Source organism: Leopardus geoffroyi, chromosome C2 (assembly GCF_018350155.1).
Source record: "Leopardus geoffroyi isolate Oge1 chromosome C2, O.geoffroyi_Oge1_pat1.0, whole genome shotgun sequence".
NCBI lineage: Eukaryota > Metazoa > Chordata > Mammalia > Carnivora > Felidae > Leopardus > Leopardus geoffroyi.
This window is the reverse complement of record NC_059333.1, coordinates 11970261-11988325: the sequence shown is the minus strand read 5'-3', so window position 1 is coordinate 11988325 and position 18065 is coordinate 11970261. Positions and strand designations below refer to the sequence as shown.

The 18065-nt window shown below is 45.3% G+C and overlaps 1 pseudogene; it reads left to right on the top strand.

The window, feature by feature from the left end:
• Positions 1-3903: 3903 nt before the first annotated feature.
• On the top strand, positions 3904-4624 carry LOC123576010 (annotated as a pseudogene).
• Positions 4625-18065: the final 13441 nt, after the last annotated feature.

Here is an 18065-nt window from a genome sequence, read left to right as displayed (position 1 = left end):
TCTTGTCTCTGCATTCATATGCTCTGTCCTCGTGGCCGTGCCTGGAATGTGCGAGCATGGGTAGGTCCCAGAGCCTCTGCGCCCGGCCTTCTCTGTGCCCAGAACACGCTCTCTTATACAGCCTACTCATTTCATTGCCTTTCTGCTGCAACGTCTCCTCTGGGGAGAGACCTGCCTTCTCACCGGCTCTCATCCTGCTTTTTCTTTTTTTTTCATAGCACATATCACTACTTGACATGATATTAGGCCATTTCGGTTCAACAAATATGTCTTTGCACATTTGTCTGGGTCCACGCTAGACTCTAGGTTCCACGAAAGCAGAAACTTTGTGCGTCTTGTTCACTGCTGGATCCCTAGCCCTTAGCAGGGTGCTTCTTAGCACTTAATAGGTGTTCAAGATCTACTTGTTGAATACATGAATGAATGAATGAATGAATGCCCGGGGTCATCCCGTAAATCAGTGGCAACTTCAGATCCAGAGATAAAGTCTTCTGTGGCCCTTTTCCCGGTGGCTGTATTACTTCTAGGATTTCCCATCTGCAGAGTCTTGGACAACACACGTACCTGATTTGGAATCAGCACACATACAACCCCTCCTAAATTGTTCGATTTGTGACTCAATTATATCTGTGCCCACAGCTAGGACTTTTACAGCATCCGTTTCTTCCCTGTGTGGAAATGTTAGCACTTTCCCATCAATTCTCTTTCATTCGTTCTAAAATGCAGAATTCGTGGCTGAGATTCTACCTGCCTCCTTCCTTTCTCTCTCCTGCCCATGCCCCTTTGCTTCTGCCTTCATCACAGGAGTCTACCTTGTATTACGGTTTTGGTTTTAAGATATAAGGCAGCTGAAAGGCAGCCTGTGGCAGGAAAGGGTCCCAAGCGAGCCTGGAACATGTGCGAATTCTCCCGGGAGCCACCCCTGCCAGCTGCCCACCCCCCGCCCCCCTCCACCCCGCACCTGCAGAATGGACCTCAGGGGATGGAAGGAGAAAGTGGAGCAAAGGGGTCCTTTGCCCTCAAAGGTGTAGACAGTTCAACTTATTCGTTCTCAGACCTTCAGACCACACCAGGGAGCTGCCCTGCTCAGAGATCTTCAGTTGTCTGGAGAAAGGGCAGGGCGGGGCGGCGGGGGGGGGCGCCTAGGTGGCTCAGTGGGTTGAGCGGCTGACTTCAGCTCAGGTCATGATCTCACGGTTTGTGAGTTCAAGTCCCAGATCGGGCTCTGTGCTGACATGACAGCCCAGAGTCTGGAGCCTGATTCGGATTCTGTGTCCCCTCTCTCTCTCTCTCTCTCTGTCCCTCCCATGCTCACGTTCTGTCTCCCTCTCCCTCTCTCAAAAATAAACATTAAATGAAAAAGAGAGAGAGACGGGGCGCCTGGGTGGCGCAGTCGGTTAAGCGTCCGACTTCAGCCAGGTCACGATCTCGCGGTCCGTGAGTTCGAGCCCCGCTTCAGGCTCTGGGCTGATGGCTCAGAGCCTGGAGCCTGTTTCCGATTCTGTGTCTCCCTCTCTCTCTGCCCCTCCCCCGTTCATGCTCTGTCTCTCTCTGTCCCAAAAATAAATAAACGTTGAAAAAAAAAATTAAAAAAAAAAAGAAAGAGAGAGAGAGAGGAGGGAGGGAAGGATCCCTTCCAAGAGCAAAAGGCAAAATCCTTCATCCATTCCGGCAAGCGTGGCCAGCTGGATCCCCCTGGCGCTTTGGATCCTCACTGAGGATCCTCCGCGGGAGGTCATCAGTTCGCCAAGAACTGCCAAGAACTACCAGAGTCGGTCCACCGAGAGACAGTGCCGAGAAATTCCCGGAGAATCCAGGGAGGGCTCCGGCTGCCAAAGGCTCTCCATGTGCGGTCCACCAAATGCTGGGGGTGGGGGAGGCCACTCATGTGGGATCTCCCAATCGGATGGGAGCCACCAAATGTGAGGTGACCCAACGGGGTGGAAGCCCGCGGGTAGGCGGTGCAAGAATTCACCCAAGGTAGAACAAAGCAGACAGAAATCTATTGATACACTGCAAGGAAGTGGCGGGCGAGACAGCAAAGCAGAGACGACCATAAGAGACTGCTCTCGTTCCATGAGTCAGGCTTCCCTCCTTGGCTGTGAGGTTAGAGATGCTGGAAGAAGCATCTGAGAAACTCACCCCCAGGCGCTCTGGGAGAGGCAGGTTGAGTGCCCGCCCACGGAGGAACAAAACTTCACATTATATTGGAATCTGATGTGCCACGGGCAATATTCTCTCTCTCTCTTTTTTTAAGGGGGATGAAATTCACATAACATAAAATTAACCATTGAAACGTGTACAATTCAGTGGCATTTAGTACCTTCACAATGTTATGCGACCACCACCCATTTCGAGTACCACCATTTTCGTCACCCCCCCCCAAAACAAAACCCACACATTAAGTAATCGCTCCTGTACTCCCCCATCCCGTCCCTGGAGACCACCTATCTACTTTCTGTCTCTGCATTTACTTATTCTGGGTAGTTCATATGAATGGAATCACGTAATATGTGACCTCTTACGTCTGGCTTCCATCCACTCATCCACCAACGGACATTTGGGTACCTGTAGGCAATGTTCTTTTGAACAGGCTTGCAAGATAAATCTAAGACTAGAATCCAGCGCTTTCTGACTAGCAAAAGGACCCTAAGCTAATAGTGGATTGAAAGACACACTGGTGCGCTCGTGGCCTGGGCTGCCTAGATCCGGAAGCGGGAGAAATACCACAAGTGTGTTCATTTCACAACGCGTTGGGCAAGTTCAGCTTCCAAGAACAAGCATCCCTTATCGTGTATTTGTCATGAGATAAATTACATTTCTCCACCAAGTCCTGTTTTTCTCCTCCTCTTTCGCCTTCCCCCCTCCCCCTCCTACCTCCTTCTTCTCCTTTGCGTTTCCTCCTCCTCCTCCCCCTCCTCCTCCTCCTCCCCCTTCTCCTTCTCCTTCTATGAGTGAACCTAAGCAAAAGATTTGTAACAGAGGCCACATGGCCCATGGCCCATGTGACATAAGCTATAAGGAACGTGCCCCACCCATCTAACAATGTTTCATGTAAAATCGGCTCTAAACTTTTTCGTACCTTGCTCTTCAACGCAGCAACTGAATGCCACAATGTCTCTTCTTACATAAAACTGCAGGGTATCTCATGATTAGGGTTAATGGCAGGCGACTTCTGCTTGGCCTCTTCCAACTCAGGCCGTGCTTTTTGCTTTCCCTCGCCCTTTGTCCCCCAGCCCCCTGCCTTCCAAGCTGCCTCGCACCTGCTTTCCTTCTCCTCTCTGACCTGCCCAGAGCCTCGACCCTCCAGGTCCCCACCATGTGATTAGGCTTTTCGGGTGGCCCTCTTGACTATCGACTGCTGGCCACTCAGCTGACATGGTTCCCTTTTTCTCTCTCCGTCCCTGCCTGGCATCAGTGTCCCCAGAACTTCCCAGAAACTCCTCAGGGGACCTCCGTCTTTATTCTGGAAATACAACGCAAATGCATCAGGATTAAGGAAGAGATCAGAGCTTTGGCTTCAAAGCCTGTCACTTTACGTGTGTAAAAAGTGTCCTGAAAAGACTGGAAAGGAATCTCCACCGTATGCGCAAAACATTCGGATGTGCTAATTAAGTGTTACATCTGAAAAGAATGAGACTGCTCCTTGGTGTTTAAAATTAAATGTTGTAAATTTAATTAAACAAAAATTAAATTAAATTATTAAATTAAATTAAATGAGGGGGCACCTTCTTGGCTCCGTTGGTGGAGCACACAACTCTTGATCTTGGGGGTTGTAAGTTTGAGCCCCACACTGGCTGTAGAGATTCCTTAAAAACAAAATCTTTTTAATTTTTTTTAAAAATTAAGTTAAATGAAGTTAAATGACATGGACCACCTTCCGCTGCCTCTGCCTGCGGTGCGATGCCCAGATCCAAGCACGACAAGAAAGTTTCCTTCACCAAAACTGCCAAGAAAGGCTTAGAACTGAACTAGAACCTGACAGGAGAGCTTTGGAAATGTATGGACATGTACGAGTACCGTTTCAGCGTCTCCGTGGCTGGTCTCCAGGGATCCAGCCAGCGGAAGGATGTCCAGAATGCCGGGCAACATAGCCAGACGTTCTTTGGCAAAAACACAAGTGATGATGGCTGCCTTGGTACGAAGGCCATCTGACCAGTACAAAGACACCCTGCGTCAGGTCAGCCAGAGGTTCAGGGGTGACGTCTGTCTCCTTTTCACCTACTGCAGGATGGGGTGAAAGTGGTTCAGGAGACACAGGGAAATGGACTTCGCCAGAGCTGGAAGCAAAGCAACTTTCACCGTGACCCTGGACCCCGTGGGGGGGGGGGGCCCTGAAGCAAGCCCCCCCCGCCCCCCCCCCCCGCCCATGGAGCCACAGAGGAGGCAGCTGGGCCTGTCCAAGGTGTGCAAGGAGGGCGACGTGCTGACCCCAGAGCAGGCCCGTGTGCTGAAGCTTTTTGAGTGTGAGATGGCTGAATTCAAGGTAACCATCAAATACACGTAGGATGTGCAGTCCAGGAGGTTCCAGCGGACGGGAGATGACTTGGCTGAGAGCGCGTCCCAGCTGGCAGGAGAATCAGAAGAATCAGAGGGGGTAAGACTATGGCTGACAGGTGCTTGAGGCCGGGACGCAGGGAACCACTGCCCCGCTGGGGGAGCAGCTGTCTAACTGTTTATTTTGCTGTGAATGCAGACAAAGGAGGGCGAGGGACAGATTGTTATTCTACAAGAAATAAAAGTGCAGGGTGGCTCCCTTTGGACAGCAAAGAGGACTTTTCTTAGAATAAAGGCCTTGGCTTTGGGCTTTTGTTTGGATTCCCAAGATTCCCCTCTGTGTACTTGGAGCCAGCTTCCAGCACTGGGCTCCTGCGTGGTGGCCGGGGACGTGACGGTCATCACTTCTCTACCTGGGCCCTCCACGCTGCCACCCTACTGGAAAAGAGGGTTTGTGTTTACCCAGAAATACAGGAACCCTGGCTGCCCCCTCTACCCCTTTCTTTCTCTTCCTCCTCCCCACACTCCTTACCATCCCCCCCCCTTCTTCCCTCCCAAGCCAGGGCCAAGAGTCTTTTTTTTTTTTTCTTTAACATTTACTTATGTATTTTGAGAGAGAGAGAAATGTGAGCAGAGGAGGGCCGGAGGGAGAGGGAGACAGAATCCCAAGCAGACACCATGCTCAGTGCAGAGTCTGACACCGGGCTGTATCCCACAACCATGAGCTCATGACCTGAGCCGGAATCAAGAGTCAGATGCTGGGACACCTGGGTGGCTCAGTCAGTTAAGCATCCAACTTTGGCTCAGGTCAGGATCTCACGGTTCGTGAGTTCAAGCCCCATGTTGGGCTCTGTGCCGACGGCTCGGAGCCTGGAGCCCGCTTCAGATTCTGTGTCTCCCTCTCTCTCTGCCCCTCCCTTGCTCACACTCTGTCTCTCTCTCTCTCAAAAATAAATAAATATTTAATAAATTAAAAAAAAAAAAAAAGAGTTGGATGCTTAACCAACCAAACCACCCAGGCATCCCCAAGGCTAAGAGTCTTACAGAAGACAGGAAGCTTTTACAGAGACAAGAGTAAAGCCACTGCTGCAACTCTGAGTGGATATAAAAACTGTTCCACAACAAAAAATGAACAAGAAAACTCAAAACTAAATGAATTAGGTTAGTATTTCACTAGGTTCAAAGAGCAGCCAATGTAGAATATGCTAGCCCAAAGATGACTATATAGGTAGAAAACTCTAAATATCCTATCATCACTAATAAATTACCTTGACAATCTACTAGCTTCAATATAATTATATGGAAAACTACGTAGATCGTATTAGAAGATCCCTTGAAGAGAACAGACCGTAAAATATAATCGTCTAAGCTAGGGGAAGAAGAACATCAACGCCCTACAGCAATTGTTCCGGAAGTGTGTTCCCTGGACAAGAACAAGCCCCCGGAAACTTACGAGGAGCACAGACTTTCTGGTCCCACCCAGATCTGCTGGATCAGGGACTCTTGGGGTGAGGCCCAGTAGTGTAATCTGTGTTTTAATAAGCCCTCAGGTAATCTTGCTGCACACCAAACTTTGAGAATCACTGCCTGAAAATATACCTACTTTGCTAATCGAGTATAAAATTTGCAGGTTTTTGTGTTACTGCGGCTTTCTGGCTTTTCAGGAGTAGAAAAGTACCTTGTTATAGTAGAGATAAACAGATATGAAACCCCATCATCAGCAGAAGAGATTCTTTGTGACAGCGGGAGCCTACATTTCAGCTAGTCTTGAAGATCTGTGTTTGTTGTGGTTTAACAGTCTAAGAGACAACTCTGCAGGTTCTGGGTGTCCGAATTCTTCCTGCCACAAGCCAGATCGAACACATTCTAAGAAGCACAAGAGTGGGAATTTGTTCCTCTTGATCAATATCTCCTAATGAACTTTTAGAGAGAAGAGAGTAGGGCTTTTGGTGTAAAGAGGTATGGGAAGGGTGTCAACATTCCGCCCATATTCCCATGGACCTTAATTGGATAACCGCCCCACCCCCTCACAACCAAGAAGATCCTGAGATGACCGTTGAGATCACGTAGTTTTTCTGGGGGCTGCAGGACAGCACCAGAATGGGAGGGGAAGTGATACCCGGAAGGGAAAACTGCCAGTAAGGCAGCTCTCAAGCTGGGTGAGTACATCTTCATCCCGGGGCGAAGCTTAAGGAACTGGCGTAGAGCACATTCCTCAGAAATGGACTGGCCAAGGGGTGAGGGAACTGGGGTACTTATACCCCACACGTCATTCCTAAGAACTTCTGGTGCGCGTCCAACAGAGGTCCAGCTACTTGCCACCAGAAAATGCTGCTTGATGTACACAGACAAGTAAAGGGGATCCCAGGTGTCACGGATTGATCTCCCATAGCATTAGTACCTGCGGGGTCGAACGATAAAGTCGGGTCCAGGTCTAAAACTGGAAAATGAAGAGTCACTGCTTGAGACGGAGTTTTATTTTGTTTCATTCCTGAAGCAGCAAATAAGCTTTTCGAGTGATCGAAATCAGATAAGAAACAGATGGGTACACATGTCTCACCACTGCTTCCTTTGTGCCTCCAGCTCACAATTTTGTGGTCTCAGCAGTTGTACTGAGAAGAGCCTACTATTGGGGTTGATGACCTTTTATTGCCTCGGACACACAATTTATCCTGCTAAATAAGACATCAGTTACGCTGCACAAGCATCAGGTTTGTGGGGCTTTTGAAAAGGAAAAAATAGCCTTTGGCCTTTAAAAAATTTTTTTTTAATGTTTATTTATTTTTGAGAGAAAGAGACAGAATGGGAGAGGGGCAGAGAAAGAGGGAGACAACAGTATGTGAAGCAGGCTCCAGGCTCTGAGCTGTCAGTACAGGGCCCGATGCGGGACTCAAACTCCCAAGTGGTGAGATCATGACCTATGCTGAAGTCGGATGCTTAACCGTGGCTCCCCAGCCTTTGGTCTTTTTAAATATAAACGGACACCTAAAAACCACCAGACAATGAGAAAAACTAGCAGCATAAGGGAGAAAGGCAAAAAAAATAAGCAAACAGAACAAATTGACTCTTGAAGAATTAGAAAGTTGGAAAGAAGAGAATGTCACAAAAACACAAATTCTAAAAGACTTGACATGGTAGAGTATCCATAAAACAAAGACAGGATGTTATTTTTTTTTAAAAAAGAACAATAAGGAAATACTTTTGAAAATTAAACACATAATTGCAGAAATAAAATTTGCATTAGAGGTCAAGGAAACCAGAATCAAGAGCGAAAATACAAAGGGCTAAAAACTAGAGAGAACAGATTAAGAGACATCAAGGGCGAATCAGGGAAGTACAACGTTCTACTACGAAGGAAAAAAGCAGAAAAAATGGAAAGGAGAAAGTATCTAAAAAATAGTACCGTCTGGGACACCTGGGTGGCTCAGTCGGTTAAGCATCTGGCTCTGGCCATGATCTCATAGTTCGGGGGTTTGAGCCCCACTCCGGCTCTCTGCTGACAGTGTGAAGCCTGCTTAGGATTCTCTCTCTCTGCCCCTCCCCCACTCCCATGCTCCATCTCTCTCTCAAAATAAATAAACCTAAAAAAAAAAAAATAGTACAACAATGGGGCTTCTGTTTCTGGCTAGCGTGGAATAACGCAGGCCAGATTCACTCTCCTGACTTAAATTATCAATACGCAAAAAGACAAAATACATTTTAGATAGATAGTTGTTAGATAATAATAGGCAGCTGAAGACAGCACTGCTGAGAAAGGAAAAACAAACAAGATAAGCTCTGTAATTGCCCAAGCTGACTTCCTGGAGATAATTTCCAGCCCTCGGCACAGGAGGGAGGAACCCAGTCTTGTGAATTGAGAATACGGAGCCCAAGCAAGCTGAGACAGTTGGATCTGACAGGGCAGAGTGCCAGAGAGGACAATGCCGCGCACAGAGAAAGCTCTGGAGGTCTGCAAAGGGTCCCCCGAGGTATCTGGTCACATGAAGTGATCAGAGCATGTATTATGAGGAAACTGGAAGCGAGGGAAAGAACCACCCCCCAAAAAACAAAGATGACCAACCCAACAGGCTCTTACAGGATGGGAATAGTTCACCGGCCAGAGTGGAAAGCCTCATAATTCATGGGGCATTGGGAAGAATACTCAGGAGAATATGAGTGGGGCAAATTTAGCCCCACATTAAACACTTCCTTGGGGGCGCCTGGGTGGTTCAGTTGGTTAAGCCTCCAACTTCGGCTCAGGTCATGATCTTGCAGTCCGTGAGTTCAGGCCCCGCATCGGGCTCTGTGCTGACAGCTCGGAGCCTGGAGCCTGCTTCAAATTCTGTGTCTCCCTCTCTCTTTGCCTCTCTCTGACTCATGCGTGCACACACGCACACACTCTCTCTCTCTCAAAAATAAATAAACATTAAAAAAAAATTGTTTTTAAATAACACTTCTCTGGTACCACCTAACAAAAGCAAGCCTCAAGAGGACAAAACTATTTCCAAGTAACTTAACTACATCCCAGAATGAAACTGAAGCATATTTATAGGCATACAGAAATTTCCAATACCCAATAATGTAATATTTACAGTGTCTGTCATCCAATCAAAAATTGCCAGGCATGCAAAGAGGTAGGCAAATACAACACAGAATGAGAAGGAAAAGAAGTCAATAGAAACAATAAATAGAATTAGCAACTCAGAATATTAAAACAGTTACTGAAATCATATTTCATATGTTCAAGAAGGTAGAGGAAAGTATTAGCATGTTAAAGAGAGACATGAAAATTTATTTTTAAACTTATTTATTAAATAATAAGTTTAGTTTTAACTTATTCATTAAATAATAAGTTTATTTTTTAGCTTATATATTAAACATAATTTATTTTGGGGGCACCTGGGTGGCTCAGTTGGTTGAGTGTCCAACTTCAGCTCAGGTCATGATCTCGCAGTTCATGAGTTCGAGCCCTGCGTCAGGCTCTGTGCTGACAGCTTGCTCAGAGCCTGGAGCCTGCTTCGGATTCTGTGTCTCCCCCTCTCTCTGCCCCTCCCATGCTTACGCTCACTTGCTCTCTCTCTCTCTCTCTCAATAATAAATGCTAAAAAAAGAAATTAAAAAACAAAACATAATTTATTTTTAAAAACCCAAATCAAACTTCGAGAGATGAAAAACACAACGTCAGAGATGGAAAATATACTGAATTAGGGTTAACAGAGATTAGACACTGCAGAAGAAAAGATCAGTGTGCTGGATCACATCGCAACAGAAACTACCCAAAACTGAAGCCAGGGAGGAAAAAAAGAAAAGAAAAGAAAAGAAATGAAAAGGATCCCAGCGAGCTACACCAGAATTTCCAGCAACCTAATATATGTGTATTTGGAAAGAGAAGAAAGAGAGGGCGGGAAAGAAAAAAACATGTTTGAAGAAGTCATGGTAGATAATTTGCTAAACTTGATAAAAACTAAAAACCCACAGATCCAAAAAGCTCGCAAGCTGCGTCTCCTTCAGCTGAGGAGGGACTCCAGGTTTTCAAATGGGAAGGGCCCACTGAGTGATGTCAAGCAATCAAGTGTCCAGGGAGTCAGCTAGGACAAGAGCCCAAGTGCAATAAACAGCAAGGCTGTATTCATGTCCTGCCCCAGGCCAAACAAGAGAGGCGCACCGGCTTGCGGTGCTCCCTTTTCCCCCAGAAGTGCTCAGGGAAGTGGAGTAGGTGAAGCACCCGGGGTGGGAGAGCTCTCTCACCAACGGAGGCTTCCGAGCAAAAGAGACTGGGGAGAGTGGAAAGGGAGTGAATCCGCCTGGAGGTTTCTGGATTACAAATATGTATCTGAGCCTGGCTGTCCTGGGGCGGCCCGAGTTTTTGTCTGCAACGCCCTCTCTCAGACTGCAGTGTCCTGCTGTGATCAGGGAATGCCATCAAAAAGGCATGACCGCCCACTGACCCGTGAGCTGGACCAGGCCTCTCAGAGTCTCCTTGGAATGTGGGTTTGGCTCGCCTTGCTCCAAGGACACAGTCTTGAGATCGTGACACACTATTGAAAGCCCCCGCATGGTGTATGGGACTGAACCCAGTTAGGGCCTCTTTATCAAGATTTGGTTTCAGGGCGGGAGTGTGGGGATCCATTCATCTTGCTGCCGTCCAAGACAAGCCTCGTTTGTAAATCCACCTTGCTTAAAATGAACTATTGGGACCTCATGAAGATAAAAAGCTTCTGCACTGCCAAGGAAACAATCAACAAAACTAAAAGGCAACCGACGGAATGGGAGAAGATATTTGCAAATGACGTATCGGACAAAGGGCTAGTATCCAAAATCTATAAAGAGCTCACCAAGCTCCACACCCGAAAAACAAATAATCCAGTGAAGAAATGGGCAGAAAACATGAATAGACACTTCTCTAAAGAAGACATCCAGATGGCCCGACAGGCACGTGAAAAGATGCTCAACGTCGCTCCTCACCAGGGAAATACAAATCAAAGCCACACTGAGATACCACCTCACGCCAGTCAGAGTGGCTAAAATGAACAAATCAGGAGACTATGGATGCTGGCGAGGATGTGGAGAAAAGGGAACCCTCTTCTCCCACTGTTGGTGGGAATGCAAACTGGTGCAGCCACTCTGGAAAACAGTGTGGAGGTTCCTCAAAAAATTGAAAACAGATCTACCCTATGACCCAGCAATAGCACTGCTAGGAATGTACCCAAGGGATACAGGAGTGCTGATGCAGAGGGGCACTTGTACCCCAATGTTTATAGCAGCACTCTCAACAATAGCCAAATTCTGGAAAGAGCCTAAATGTCCATCAGCTGATGAATGGATAAAGAAATTGTGGTTTATATACAGCATGGAATTCTACTTGGCAATGAGAAAGAATGAAATATGGCCCTTTGTAGCAACGTGGATGGAACTGGAGAGTGTTATGCTAACTGAAATAAGTCATACAGAGAAAGACAGGTACCATATGTTTTCACTTTACGTGGATCCTGAGAAACTTAAACAGAAGACCATGCGGGAGGGGAAGGAAAAAAAAAAAAAAGGTTAAGAGAGGGAGGGAGCCAAAGCATAAGAGACTCTTAAAAACTGAGAATAAACTGAGGGTTGATGGGGAGTGGGAGGAAGGGGAGGGTTGGTGATGGGCATTGAGGAGGGCACCTGTTGGGATGAGCACTGGGTGTTGTATGGAAACCAATTTGACAATAAATTTCATATTAAAAATAATAATAATAAATAAATAAATTCCCCTTGCTTATTAAAACTGCCTCTTTCTTCAGTCTCTCCCTGCCCTCTGGGTATTGGGGGCCAGTTTCAGATGATACCCAGGACAGCTGTGCCCCAAGTCTGGCGTGGGGAGGGCAGTTTCCCCTGTGACGCCCACCAGGCAAAGCTTTGTGACTGCTCGTGGTCAGGACTGAAAGATCACACAAAGGACCTTGGCCTGGAACTGGACTCCCCAGATGGGGAGCAAAATAACTGGGGAATGAAGTGGGAAACAAAGACAACCTGAGGGCAAGGCAGGAACTAACAACCCGCCCCTCTCCCCCCGCCCCAGTGGGATTTGTGTTACATTCCTCAGGCCGCCCAAGAACAAAGGAAAGGGAAAAAAAAGGTTAACTGATTGAGATCACAGGCACGCAGGACAGGAGTCTCTGTAAGTTTACATCTGACTTAATGGTTTACAAGGAAAAAAAGCAATTTTATCAATAGCCAAACTTCCAGAAACCTACAGACTCAATTTCCTGAAGCCCGAACGTCACCCTCCCCTCCCTAGGAAAGAAAATCTTTTATAATCAGTCACTCCTCACAACCCAAGTGCAGCTCTTTCTGCACACGGGTCCTGTCCCCCTGCCTTAATAAAACCACCTTCTTTGCATCAAAGGCCTCTCGAGAATTTTTTCTTAGCCATCAGCTCCAAACCCCAACACTTCAAACTGCATCAGGGAGTACTTCCAATATGTTGGTGGATGTAAAATCTGGATATCAGAAGAGAGATCTAAGCCAAAGACAATTTGAGGCGCCATCAGCATAAATGACAGCTAATGAACTCATACAGGGGAGGAGACCTTGAGGGGATATCACTTAAATGGAGAAGAGAGGAGGCTAAGACAAAGCAGTGAGTGACACCAATATTGAAGTGACAGGCAGTGGAGTGGGTTTGCAAGGGAGAATAACATGAAGGGGCAGAGAGATAGAAGAAAAGGCAAACAACTGTGAAAGCAGCAGACTCCAAGGCGAAGGGAACAGGAAACGAAATATACGAACTGCTATCAAGAAGTCAAGCATGACAGACGCCATAGACTTAATGGATTTTAATGCTAGAAATTAGCTGGTGACCTTGCTGAGAACAGGCTAAGCACAATGGCGGGGACAGAGAGCCAGACTCAGTGGGCTGAGGAATACATGGGAAGTGAGAAAATACAGATGGGTATGGATGAATGTAGCTATGAATGGTAGACAGCTTCTGGAGAGAGTAAAGGCTGTGCCTTGTTTAAGATGGGAAAGACTTGAGCATGTTTCACTGTTGATGAGAAGGAACCAAAGAGGATGAAGTCATGGGGGAAGGGCAAGATAATCAGTGGAAGGCCATACGTAGAAAGGAGCTGCTTATAGAACCTATAAGAACCTATAGAACCTATAAGAGCTATAGCTGCTTACAGATAGATTATTGTTTGACTGAAGGAAGAATGTGTTCCCAGACACAGGAGGAAAGAAAGGCATGGCTGCAGGTCCAAATGAGTTTGAGGTTTCGGTGGTGGGAAGCTGAAGTCTGATCTGTCGAGAATGAGAAGTGGTGAGGCAAAGATTTACAGCGAGTACAGAAGGTTTTAAATTTCAACCCAGGTGAGGTTGGGGAATGAAGTTTTGATCACTGGGGCCATGTGATCCTTCTAGTTTTCTCTGGCAGAACTAGAGTTTCCCCCTGAGCCTTTCTGACATACAAAAAACAATCATCACAATGGTTTGGGGGCGCTGGGGGTGGGAAATAGTAATATTTATTGAACACCATGTGCCAGATACTGAACGAAAATCTACACGCATTAATTCACTGAATCCTCACGGCACCACTAGGACATGCAAACTCTTATGGTCCCCATAAGAAAACAAGGTGAAATAACTTGCACAAGGTTCCAGAGTGTTGGAGCCGGGATACCAACCCAGGTCAAGTGAGCTTCAGAACTCATACTCTTAACCAATCGTTCCAGTGTTCCTTTTTTGCTTAAAAAAAAATTTTTTTTTATTATTTATTTTTTGAGAGACAGCGCACAAGAGGGGGAGGGGCAGAGAGAGAGGGAGACATAGAATCCGAAGCAGGCTCCAGGCTCCGAGCGGTCAGCACAGAGCCGGGTGCAGGGCTCGAACCCACAAAACCGTGAGATCATGATCTGAGCTGAAGTCTGTGCTCCACCAACTGAGCCACCCAGGCTCCCCAGTTCCAGTATTCTGTTTCAAGGATGCTTAGCTACCAGCTGGGAAAGGCAGGGCTGTCCTCCAGGGTATCACATACAACTGGTATCTTTTTCTCCATGTGGGCAGTGAATATGCAGGCAGTACCCTTACCTCAAGCTACACTGAACACAAGGCTTCAAATATGGCGTTCCCTTTGCTTGGAACACTTCCCTCTTCTTTTCCTCACTGGCTGCTACTTATACACCCAGTCTCCACTTAAACACCTCTTACCCCGGGTCTCCTTGCTAAAATCCATATCCTTCACCACCAAATCAGTTGAGTGTCCCTACCGTTTGTTTTAATGTTATTTTCTTATGTAACTGTCTGCCTGCTGGGATAAGGAAAGGAGCAGGGTGATAAAGCATTCACGAGAAAGGCAATTCTGAAGATTCCAGAGCAGGGCTGCTGAGATTCCTCCCTGCCCATCCTGGAGCTAGTATTTGGATGCTCTGAACGTTCGCTCCACTGTTGCTCAGCTAGTCACTGCTCAGCTAGGTTCCTGTACCATCCTCTCTGCCTAAAGTAAACTCCTTCTGGAAGATTCTAGAGCCGCAGTTTCTCAGCTGGGGTTTGTGTTGGAACAGAGGGCCTACCGGGGTCCGATGAAATTCGATTTGCCTTGTTAAATAAGAAATAAATTAAGCTTCGCTACTATTTGATATGCGGTCTAGCACAAGTACCATCACTTAGACCAAACGTCAGAAGATCATATGTCACGTTCGGTGATGTGTGACAACCTGAAAGCGGACTGGGAGTATCACAGAGTGGAAATGTGCAGTGATGCTTTCCTCCATTCACTTTTTTTTTTTTTTTAAGTTTATTTATTTTGAGAGAGAGAGAGAGAGAGAGAGAGAGCAAGCGGGGAAGGGGCAGAGATAGGGAGAGACAGAATCCCAAGCAGGCTCCGCACTGTCTGTGCAGAGCCTGACGCAGGGCTGGGACTCATGAACTGTGGATCTGGACCCAAGCTGGAATCAAGAGTCAGAGCTTAACCGACTGAGCCACCCAGGTGCCCTGCCCCTGCTCACTTTTGAAGTTTGTGACTATGTCTAGCTGTTTACTTGGCCTCATTAAGTGTGACAGATTACATTTGCTAGCTCTAACTAACCAGTTTTAACTAACTCAGGAATGGACTCTTGCAAATAAACTGGAATTAAAGATAATACTATTAACACAGTGAATAAGATAACGTCAGAACTTCCTCTTCCATTGGTGGTATGAACTGTTTTTCTTTTTTAGCACCACATTATGTTGCAAAAACAATGACAATCTGATCAGACCCTTAAAGGAGTTAGGGAAAAAAAATCATCACCAAGACTATTTGAAAAATGTCTTTTATGCTAATTTTATTAACCACTCACCTTGCCCTAAATCATATTAGCCAATTGACAGTGTGAACCATTGCCTTAGGAAGGCCATAAAAGCAAACCTCTACAAGTGTTTCAAGAATATGTTTAAGTCATGTGATACTTGGTCACTCCAGGTCTTTGCAAAGTTTCATAATTGAGGACAATGTTTAGAAGCTGCCTTCGATGTTCTCATTTAACAGCCAAAAAACAAAAAGCTGCATGTCATAGGGAAATATTTGCTCTGCTTGCCACTGTATGATGATGCCTATTCCTTTGTCAGCAAATCTATTAGAAGGTGTCTAGAAAATGTGGCTGAAGGCTTGAGGAAGCAAAAATTAAACTTCATCATGTGAAAGTTTGCCATATAACTCCCTGGTAGGGGTACCTGGGTGGCTCAGTCCGTTGAGCATCCGACTTCTGTTCAATCTAGCTTTAAATGTAAAACTGCTCCAAAAAATAAAATCTATTAGTTAAAAAAAAATTGTAACAAATAAGGATAGTGATGAACTATAACCTCTGAGAACACCGCACAATTTATGCAGTACTCCAGCCAGGACTGTGTAATCTAAATCTAATCTTTACAAGCATCGGACAAGCCCAAATTAGGTAGCATTCTATAAAATAATTGGCCTGTATTAAAAAGGGGGGGGGGCAGTGTTGTGAAAAACCAAGGGCAGGTAACAGATCAAAGAAAGCATAAAGAAGTTCAGGGAAATATTCCATTTGAACTGGAGAGAGAGAGTACCAATGTGGCAAAATGTTAACAATTTGGTGAATCTGAGCAAAGGGGTAGGGAGGTATTTTCATTACTTTTGTGACTATTCTTGTAAATTTGAAATTATTTCAAAATAAAAAGTTAAAAAAAATGTTTTATGGAAGAACTCCCAGTGTAACCTCTGACGAATCATTTTGACTTGAATAAAGGGGGTGGAGGGCAAGTTCTGGGCTAAGGTCACAGAACTAGCACCACAGGGGAAATTAATTCATGTTTTATCCATAGACAAACCACTACAGCAAGTAAGTCAAAATGAATACTTAGAATATTCCTTACAATATATTGTATTAAGATGGGGAAAGATGCTGAAAATCTTCTGTGCAATACAAATGCTGTCAACTTAAAGATGAATTATGTATTTTTTTTAACCTTCTCTCTGGTAACTGGGTAACACTAGCATGTTCTGTAGCAACACTGAAAAAATGAACCATTAAATCCTTTAAAACTGCTCTTATTGGGAGCAAATGAAAATCAAAAGAAATTATATAGGCATATACTATATATAACTCTTGCATTATTTTTTTATGTGTACTTATTTTGAGAAAGAGACAGTGTGAGCGGGGGAGGGGCAGAGAGAGAGGGAGACAGAGAATCCCAAACCAGGGAGACTGATGGGGGGTGGGGGTGGGGGAGGGCTCGACCCCACAGAACTGAGTAACTCTTGCATTTTAAAATATATTTAGAAAAAATAAAAAATAAAATAAAATAAAATAAAATAAAATACATCTGGAGTGTTTCCATATGGATGTGATTTATGTTGCCAAAAATGCTGTGTGCATCTGTAAAAAAACTCTAGCTTCCCATTTTTAAAAGTGGGGGAGGGGCATCTGGGTGGTTTTGCCTGTTGAACCTCTGACTCTTGATTTCTGTTCAGGTCTTGGTCCCAGGGTCATGGGAGCCTGCTTAAGATTCTCTCCTCTCTCCCTCTGCCCACCCCCTTTGAAACATTAAAAAAAAAAAAAAAAAAAAAAAAAAAGCTAGGGTAGGGGGGATCTACCAACATATTTTAAAATATTTCAGATGGACTGTTTCAGTTCATGAAATGTTTTGGGCCCATAGTTTTAAATATAAAACTGCAACCTATTCCAACCAGTTTGCAAGAACAATTTGGACAACAGGAAATGGAAATTTTAATAAAAACCTTAAGTCAAAAAGTCATTGTAAAGTCTTTAAAAATAAGTATGATTTAGTAAGTGCAACCAGGAATTTCCCTTTTCCATTTGGCCCCACATATTCTCGTGGGTTATTTTTCCATCTACCACATCCTTAAAACAAAGAACTGACTGGGACGCCTGGTGGCTCAGTCCCTTAAGCGGCGACTTCAGCTCAGGTCATGATCTCCCAGTCTGTGAGTTCCACCTCTTGTTAGGCTCTGTGCTGACAGCTCAGAGCCTGGAGCCTGCTTCAGATTCTGTGTCTTCCTCTCTCTATCCCCTCCCCCACCCTCAAAAATAATAAACATTTAAAACAAAACAAAACAAAGAACTGACAAACTCAGAATTAAACCTAAAAGTTTCCTGAATCACAAAGTAGTAAGTTTTTGGTGTAAAAACAAAAATGAGGCTTAACAACTGGTTAGACTTACTAAAAATCATTTCTCACTTAAAATGGCTGAATCTCATGGTATGTAAATTATACTTCAACGTTGTTTACAAGGCAAATACCAAGTGCATTGTTCTCTACAAATATTCATTTTATCACATAATTGATAATATCCTTTAGTTGTAATTAACAGCTAGCTTTGCTTATTTCATCTCTCATCCTTTATATTTTTCGTTTTGCATATTTCAATAATGTACATAATCTGTTATTAAAGCATTTAAATAACCATTTGAATGGTGGACCCATAGTGTTTACAGCTAAGGGAAAACGATCGATCAAAAATGCTTAGAGACCGCTGTCTTGGAGACCACCCCAAGCCCGGAGGCCGTCAGGACTCTCTCCCAGGGTCTCGGGGGCCCCTCGGCCAGGTCGCCCCGAAAACGAGTGCTCGAAACATCTTGGTTTACCTATGG